At 43.2% G+C, this 7,134-nt stretch overlaps 1 protein-coding gene across 4 annotated transcripts in view; it reads left to right on the top strand.

The window, feature by feature from the left end:
* Nucleotides 1-61: 61 nt before the first annotated feature.
* Nucleotides 62-7,134, top strand: part of RCAN3 (regulator of calcineurin 3) — a 32,813-nt gene continuing 25,740 nt past the window's right edge. The window contains exons 1-2 of one of the 4 annotated variants that reach the window (XM_089898988.1): nucleotides 62-326; nucleotides 2,426-2,523. The gene's annotated coding sequence lies outside the window, so the exon portion shown is untranslated. Of the gene's footprint in view, nucleotides 327-603; nucleotides 730-2,425; nucleotides 2,524-7,134 lie in introns of all 4 variants that reach the window. The other 3 variants (XM_089898987.1, XM_022551852.3, XM_022551849.3) reach the window with 3 other exon arrangements.

The raw sequence follows: 7,134 nt of genomic DNA, 5'->3' as shown, positions 1-7,134 counted from the left end.
GGGCGCCTGCGCCGCGAGAGCTCGCCGGAGGTGGGGAGGGGGGGGGGCGGAGCCGCGCGGGACCGGGCGCGCGCGCGCGCGCGACGCCGACGGCCTCGCTCTACAGGACGCGGCTCGCGCCCAGGCGGAGGCGGCTGCTCCCGCGGACGTCGAGGGCGTGGCAGCTAGGCTCTGGGCAGCGGGCACCTAGCAGACTGTACCGCGGCGACCGCCCGCCGCGTCTCCCCAAGCGCGGCCCCTCGCGGCGCCCCGTCTCCCGCGTAGCCCGTCCGGCCGCCCCGGCCTCTCCTTGCCTGCCTGCCTGCCTGCGGCGGCCACGCGAGCAGGTGAGTCTCCCCTTCGCAGGGTGGGGCCGGCGCCCGCCTCTCCGAGCAGGCACTGCCCCCGGCTCTCGGTAGGATGGGGGGCACTGGGTGTGGCAAGTTAAAAAAAGAAACTGTCCGCAGGTGCCGGGAGGGGTGGGCGCTCCTGTGCCCGAGACCCCAGAGATGCTGCGCCTTTGCCTTCCGGGTCCAGCCCCTCTGGCGTCCAGGCTCTTCTCTGACAGCTCTGGGGTCGTGTCTTGGAAAACAAAACCAAGAAAAATGTTCTCTCTCCCAACAGCTGTTTGACTTTTTGAAAAGCTGACAGAGCCAACGTGCTCCTGAAGGCAGAAGGGTGCAGTCCAGGGGCGACCAGAAGTTGGAAGCCCCTCCTTTTTTCTTGCTCTCCTTCCTCCGTGATGCGCGGGTAACGATCGCATTACCTATTCGATAACTTCTTGAAACTTGTCTGTCTGCTTCCATCTGCTGCCTGGACCAATAGAGCAGTAGTGGTCCGTTTTCAGGTTGCTTCGTCCCAGCTTCCGTGCAAAATCTGATCATCTCCTTCAGGGATTAGGAGTCTGCTGCAGGGAGCAGTTCAGATCCGTGTTGCAGATGCAAACTAGGATTATTTAAAGTGTTGTTTTAGTGCAGTGCTCAAAGCCAGAAGTGTTTGCTCCTTCTTGTTGAAAGTTACCTAGCACACCACATTTATTCGAACTTTTAATAGAAGTCTCTGTATTTCATAGAAGTCTCAGATGTACAATTTCATAAGCGATTGACTTATTTGTAGCTGTGATTACATAGGATTTAAAGTGATTAATTTTAAGACTGTTTCATTAGCTCTGATTCAAAATACTAAATTATAAAAACACACAATACTGAGACTCAGAATACAGATGTTTGTGTATCAGCTAAATTCGTGCTTTTTGGTGGGGATATTATATTGGTTTTCTAGAAATGGATTTTTGATGCAGGAAGACAGTGAAAGGCCTGAAAACTCAGAGCCCCTTCTTTAGCCACGCTGTCAGCTTTATGTTTTACCATGTTGGCAAAACTTTTCTTTCTTAGCGTGGGAAGAGATTTCAGTGCTTTTCAGGAAAACAAGATTTGTCCCACTATTGAATTGTAACGTCTGTAAAACTTTTAAACGTGTTCATGTTAAGGATTACAAATGAGTACAAATTTTGTATGGTACTAGAGGATATGTTGGTTGAAAGACTTAGGCAAAACATCATGAAAAATAGTGTGATTTGGAAATCTATTAGGCTGAAACCTGTGAAATAATGGGAGGTCTAAAGTTCAATACCGTTTGTTATTTAGACCCAAAGAGCTACAGAAGGTGGAGGTCAGACAGTGGATCTCCACTTTTCTCCTAGAATGTAGAGGTTATAGTGAGAGGAAATGAATTACATACAGCGAAACAAATAGCATCAGTCTTTACATCTCTACTTCAATTATTCTTTAAAACCTGTTATTTTCATTTGTTCTGACAAATGTGAAAAGAGGGCATAGGTCATTGAAACATACAAAATTCAAAAGTCTAATTTTCATCTTTACTGTTGCACCATTTTTTTTTTCATACCACAGCTACTAAAAAGTAGTAAGATTCTACCTAAAAGTAGTGAGTGGGGAGGAAGTGGGAGATAGAGGCTTATAGGATAGCTATTCAGAACCCCCACATTGACAATCCAGAGGGTTTTTTTTAAAAAAGGAATTTAGTCTAAATTTATAATTTAGACGTTTTTAAAAGGTATTTAGTAGTTCAACAGCATCTGTGAGTATCTTCCTCATTTTATATTGAGAGGACAAATGTAATACAAAAAGCCATGTGACTGTTCCAAGGTTATTCAGCAGGGCACTTGTAGAGCTGGAAATGGGGTATTTTGTTTGCTTCCAGTATTGATCAATAGCATTTTGAGCACATCAAAACGTAACAAAGCGCATCTAGCTAAGGTATTTTAAATACGCGCCAAGTTGAGAAGCATACTATTTTGAAAAATTATTATTTTTTTAATCCTGGAGGAGGAGGAGGAATTTACCTTTTCCTGATCGGAATTTAAAATGCAGAGTCAAATCCATGTGCTTGACATTTTCCCCTGATGGATTACTTCCGTCACTAGGCTTGTAGCAGAGCAGAGGATCATGCCACTTGGAGTTTTCCACTCGTGTGATATTTCCATGAAGAAACAATTCGCCAGAAGCTACCTCCGTGCTGCAGGTGATGCTAAACCCTGGTCAGCACAGACCTTGGCTTACAAAAGCTGGTGGATATTGGTTCAGCCCTTTCCAATCAGTGTTTCCCTGAGTTAGTAAACTGAGGGACAGGTTAGCCTTTTAGGAGTTGCAGTGAGGCAGAGTTAGCAACAACTCCAGTAATATCAGCATAGAGGCTGTATACTTCTGTAAATTTTTTTCTGTTCCTTAATAAAACCAAACAACTTCTTAAGTACCAGCTGAGTTACCTTATAAGATGATTTCTTTACAGAGGTGCTAGGATTGTCTTTTCCACTGGTTGACTCTGATCATATCTCTCTGTCCAAATCTGGCTGCATTTATGATGTCAGAAAATTGTGAAATGGTTGATGATGTTGACTTAAGCTATATCCAAAAAAAATCTCATGGCAGGCCTTTAGCAAGAGAACCGTCATATGAAAGACAACATCTCTAATACTGTGTGCACTGAATTACAACATAAAATTCTTTGAGGCCCTTAAAAAGTGCACCATGGCCTTTTCTCAGTTAGCTCTCTGGGGTTTTTGTTTTTTTGTTTTTTTTTTTTTGCGGTACGCGGGCCTCTCACTGTTGTGGCCTCTCCTGTTGCGGAGCACAGGCTCCGGACGCACAGGCTCAGCGGCCATGGCTCCCGGGCCCATCCGCTCCGCGGCATGTGGGATCCTCCCGGACCGGGGCACGAACCCACATCTCCTGCATCGGCAGGCGGACTCTCAACCACTGCGCCACCAGGGAAGCCCAGCTCTCTGTTTTTAAATCTTTAAATGATTTCATACTGGAGCTATATTACTACTACCAGTGGTTGCTCTGGAGCTGATTTTATTGATAGATCTGCGACTGAACAGTTTTCTTGAAATGATACAAAGTGTTAGTTTTATTTTTGTATCCTTGTTGTTGCTTGGAATTAGATCATTTGGGTGTGCATTTTTCTCATTTTGTTATTTTAATATAAGTTCCACCGAAGGTTCTGATATTATTGGGATCCTTTCGACCCAACAATACATTGACATAGATTGTGCCTATGTAAAAATAATTAGTTATCGACCACCAACTATATACAAAGCATTATTCTGAGCACCCAGCATGTATTCTCTCATTTAACACTTCTAACATCGTTATTGGATAAGAATTATTATTATCACCCCCATTTTATAGTTGAGGAAAGAGAAAGGGAGGCAAAGTAATTTACCTAACATAGAATACAGGGGACAGAGTTTAAATCTAGAGGAATCTGATTATGGAGCCTGAATCTTTCTGAGATATATTTAAATATTGTTCAAACTTGTTTGCAGTTACTATGGTATTTCATTAATCCATCCTTTTAAGCTGTATCAAATATACACTACTGTATAAGTGAAGAACATATAGCAATAATATAAAGATTATTGAAATATCTTGGGACAAAAGGCAAATAATTTAACAATAATGTAAAAAAATTGAAGGGAAAATACCTATAAAGGTATTATAGGGGATAACTGACAAAATGTGAAAATCGACTCTGATTTAGATAAAAATATTATATCAATGTTAAAGTACTTGGTTTTGATAATTGAACTGTAGGTTGTATAAGAAAATGATCTTATTCTTATACACTGAAGTATTTGGGAGTAAAGGGGGCATACCCTATCTTAGTCTCAACGGTTTGGGGAAAAATGTATATGTATTAAAATGAGAGAATGATTTTTAAAATAGACAAAAATGTAAGTAATTGTATACAGGAAAAGGGTACACAGGAATTCCTTATACTATTCTTACAACTTTTCTGTTTGACATTATATCAAAAGAAAAAGTTACCCCAAAATGAAGGTAGAAAACAGGAAATGAAGGTGTAACATTCTAAGAATTTTTTTTTTTAAGTCAGGTGAAGGATTGTTTCTTGTGCTCTGATTTTCTTTTTTTTTAGAGGTTGGAGGAAGGAACTTGAGACAAACAGAAAATCTTATCAAAAATAACTTGACTTTCTCAAATTTCAAAATCTAGCCGTTCAAAGCTCCCTAACTCTCCAGCCAGGCCAGGTGTTTTCCTCACCTCTTTTTTTTTTTTTTTTTTTTTGCGGTACGCGGGCCTCTCACTGTTGTGGCCTCTCCCGTTGCGGAGCACAGGCTCCGGACGCGCAGGCTTAGTGGCCATGGCTCACGGGGCCCAGCCGCTCCGCGGCATGTGGGATCCTCCCGGACCGGGGCACGAACCCGTGTCCCCTGCATCGGCAGGCAGACTCTCAACCACTGCGCCACCAGAGAAGCCCCTCACCTCTTTTTAATGGGGAGGGGGAGGATAAAGACATTAGTGTCTCAGAGATAAGAGGTAAAGACAGCCCACTTTTAGTGATACTGAAAGTTAAATTAGGTTGGTTATATCATTTCCCTTCCTTAAAACCTTCAATGCCATGCTAATGTTGACTAATTTTTATGTCAGAACTCTGTAACCCTACTTTCAAGGCAGCCTGGCCCAAACCTGCCTTTCTCACTTTGTTTCGTGCCATCCCCACCAAACCTGGTCCACTCTGGCCACACCAAATCTCATGATCTTGTGCCTGCTCCTCTTTCTGTCTTCCTGCCTTTGTCCGTGAACTGTTGGCTTCGCCTGGAATGCACCCCATTCTCTTCCTGCTGAAATTCTGTTCATCTTTCAAGTCTAACCATAACCTCCTTTGGGGAAGCTGTCTCTAATCTCATGCAGAATTAAATTTTCCTTTGTCTGTGCTGCCGTATCAGAGGGGTAAACACAATACTACCTGCTTGCTTTCAGTAATCCTTATTAAGCATATACTCTGAGCTAGAAACTGTGCCAGGGACTGGGGATTCAAAGGTACTCAAGCTCTGGTAGCTTAGGAGTGATTTGTAAACAAATAATCAAGTACATAACAGAGAAATGAACAAAGCTACAGACTCTACCTGACAATTGAGGCTTAAAGAAAAGATTACAATGAAAGTCACAGTGAGATACCATTTTCCCCCCCAGCACGCCCCTGTCCAGATCAGAGATTTCCAGCACAGTCATCTACTTAAAGGAATAAGTTTTAAACAGTTGTAGTACCAGATAGGTATATTCAAAGGAAAGCTAAAAATACAAGTCTAGAACTCAGGAGAGAGGTGGAGTTCAGTGTGCACAGGCAGGAAAGACCTGGGGGCAGATGAGAATCTTTCGGGATCCTGTCGGTTTTCAACGCATCATTGCCTCCAATGCCCAAGATTCTGCTCTTGCTTCCCCCTCAATTTCGGTGACATCTTTCCCCGCTTAAGAATTACTGAAGCGAGAGACTGTATTGATATACATGTGTTGTGTGTGTCAACCACGGGGAAGCAGGAAACAAAGTTGAAAAACACTGGTGGTGGAGTAGTGAAAATCCTTGGGCCTGGATAAAACCACCCAGGAACAGTAAGATGAAGAAGAGGATGGGGTTGAAACCTCGAAGAGACGTTGTAAAGGGTGAGTAGGGAAAGAGGAGCCAGTGACAAGGGCAGCTGGGGAGGAAGGAGAGCCGGGAAAGACGGAGCCCGGGGAGGGCAGGGGCACAGAGACGTCCCAGAAGGCATGGGTGGGCGGCGGTCCCGAGCTGCAGAGACAGGCAGAGGCCTGGGGTTAGGACACCACGAAGAGGCTGTTGCTGTCCAATGGGGGCAGTTTTAGCTGGAAGGGGGTGGCAGGAGTCCTGCTGCCCTGAATTCAGGAGTGACTGGAGTTGAGGAGACTCCTCTTTCCAGGAAGCCGGTAGGAAAGGGGAAGCAGAGACAGAGGGAGGTAGATGGAGGGGCAGGCAGACTCCAAATGGAAGGTTTTCTTTTTTCAAGATTGGGCCGGAGTGGGGGTGGGGAATCTTGAAGAGGTATGTTTGCTGAAGAAGAGGAATGAATGGGTGGAGACGGAGAAATTAAAAGTATAGGAGCCAGTTAATGGAAAAAGGTCCTTTGGGGGTATTATTGAAGAGAAGAAATTCTTGGTTTGGTGGGATCTCCTTGAGGATAGGAACCATGTTTTATTCATCTCATAGCTCCCTGTACTTGGCATGAAGTAGACACTCGGAAAATGTTTCTGAAAACAAGTAAAGATTTTACTTTTTAAAATTAGTCTTTCCTGATTGATATAGTGGCATAACGGGGGGGAAAAATCACTATTTTTTCCCATAATTAACATTCTGTACTGTTTTCTATATAAGCAATATATTTGCAACTTCGTGTTCTTTGAAATAAAAGAGAAAATCACAAAGGGAATATTGAGGTAGTAATAATCATGCTCACTTAATTTTTCTGTGCCCGATAAGTATTACTTAAATTCCAGCATTTTGAAATGTGTTATGTTCAAGGCACTCTGCTTGGTGGATGTGGAGTGCAGTTCATCAGAAGAGACAAAAATGCACGTAAACAGTCCTATAAGACAGACTCTGTTCATTATTTAACAGTGGGACACTATCAGCTCCATGCTTTGGGGTTAAAATTATTGATTTTTAAGCATTCAGAGAAAGGACATTTTAAAAATTGTCTTCTATGTCAGATTTTGCCCGTTGTAAATATTACTGATACTAGCAAAGACCAACTCTGTATAGAACTTTTGGTTCTGTGTAACTTAGTTCTTCAAGAGTGTATTCAAAAAGAACAAA

Source organism: Delphinapterus leucas, chromosome 1 (assembly GCF_059928025.1).
Source record: "Delphinapterus leucas isolate spDelLeu-1000000601 "Yukka" chromosome 1, BTC_Dleu_Yukka2, whole genome shotgun sequence".
Taxonomy (NCBI): Eukaryota; Metazoa; Chordata; class Mammalia; order Artiodactyla; family Monodontidae; genus Delphinapterus; species Delphinapterus leucas.
Note: the sequence above shows the minus strand (reverse complement) of the source record. Positions and strands in the feature narration are given on the sequence as shown.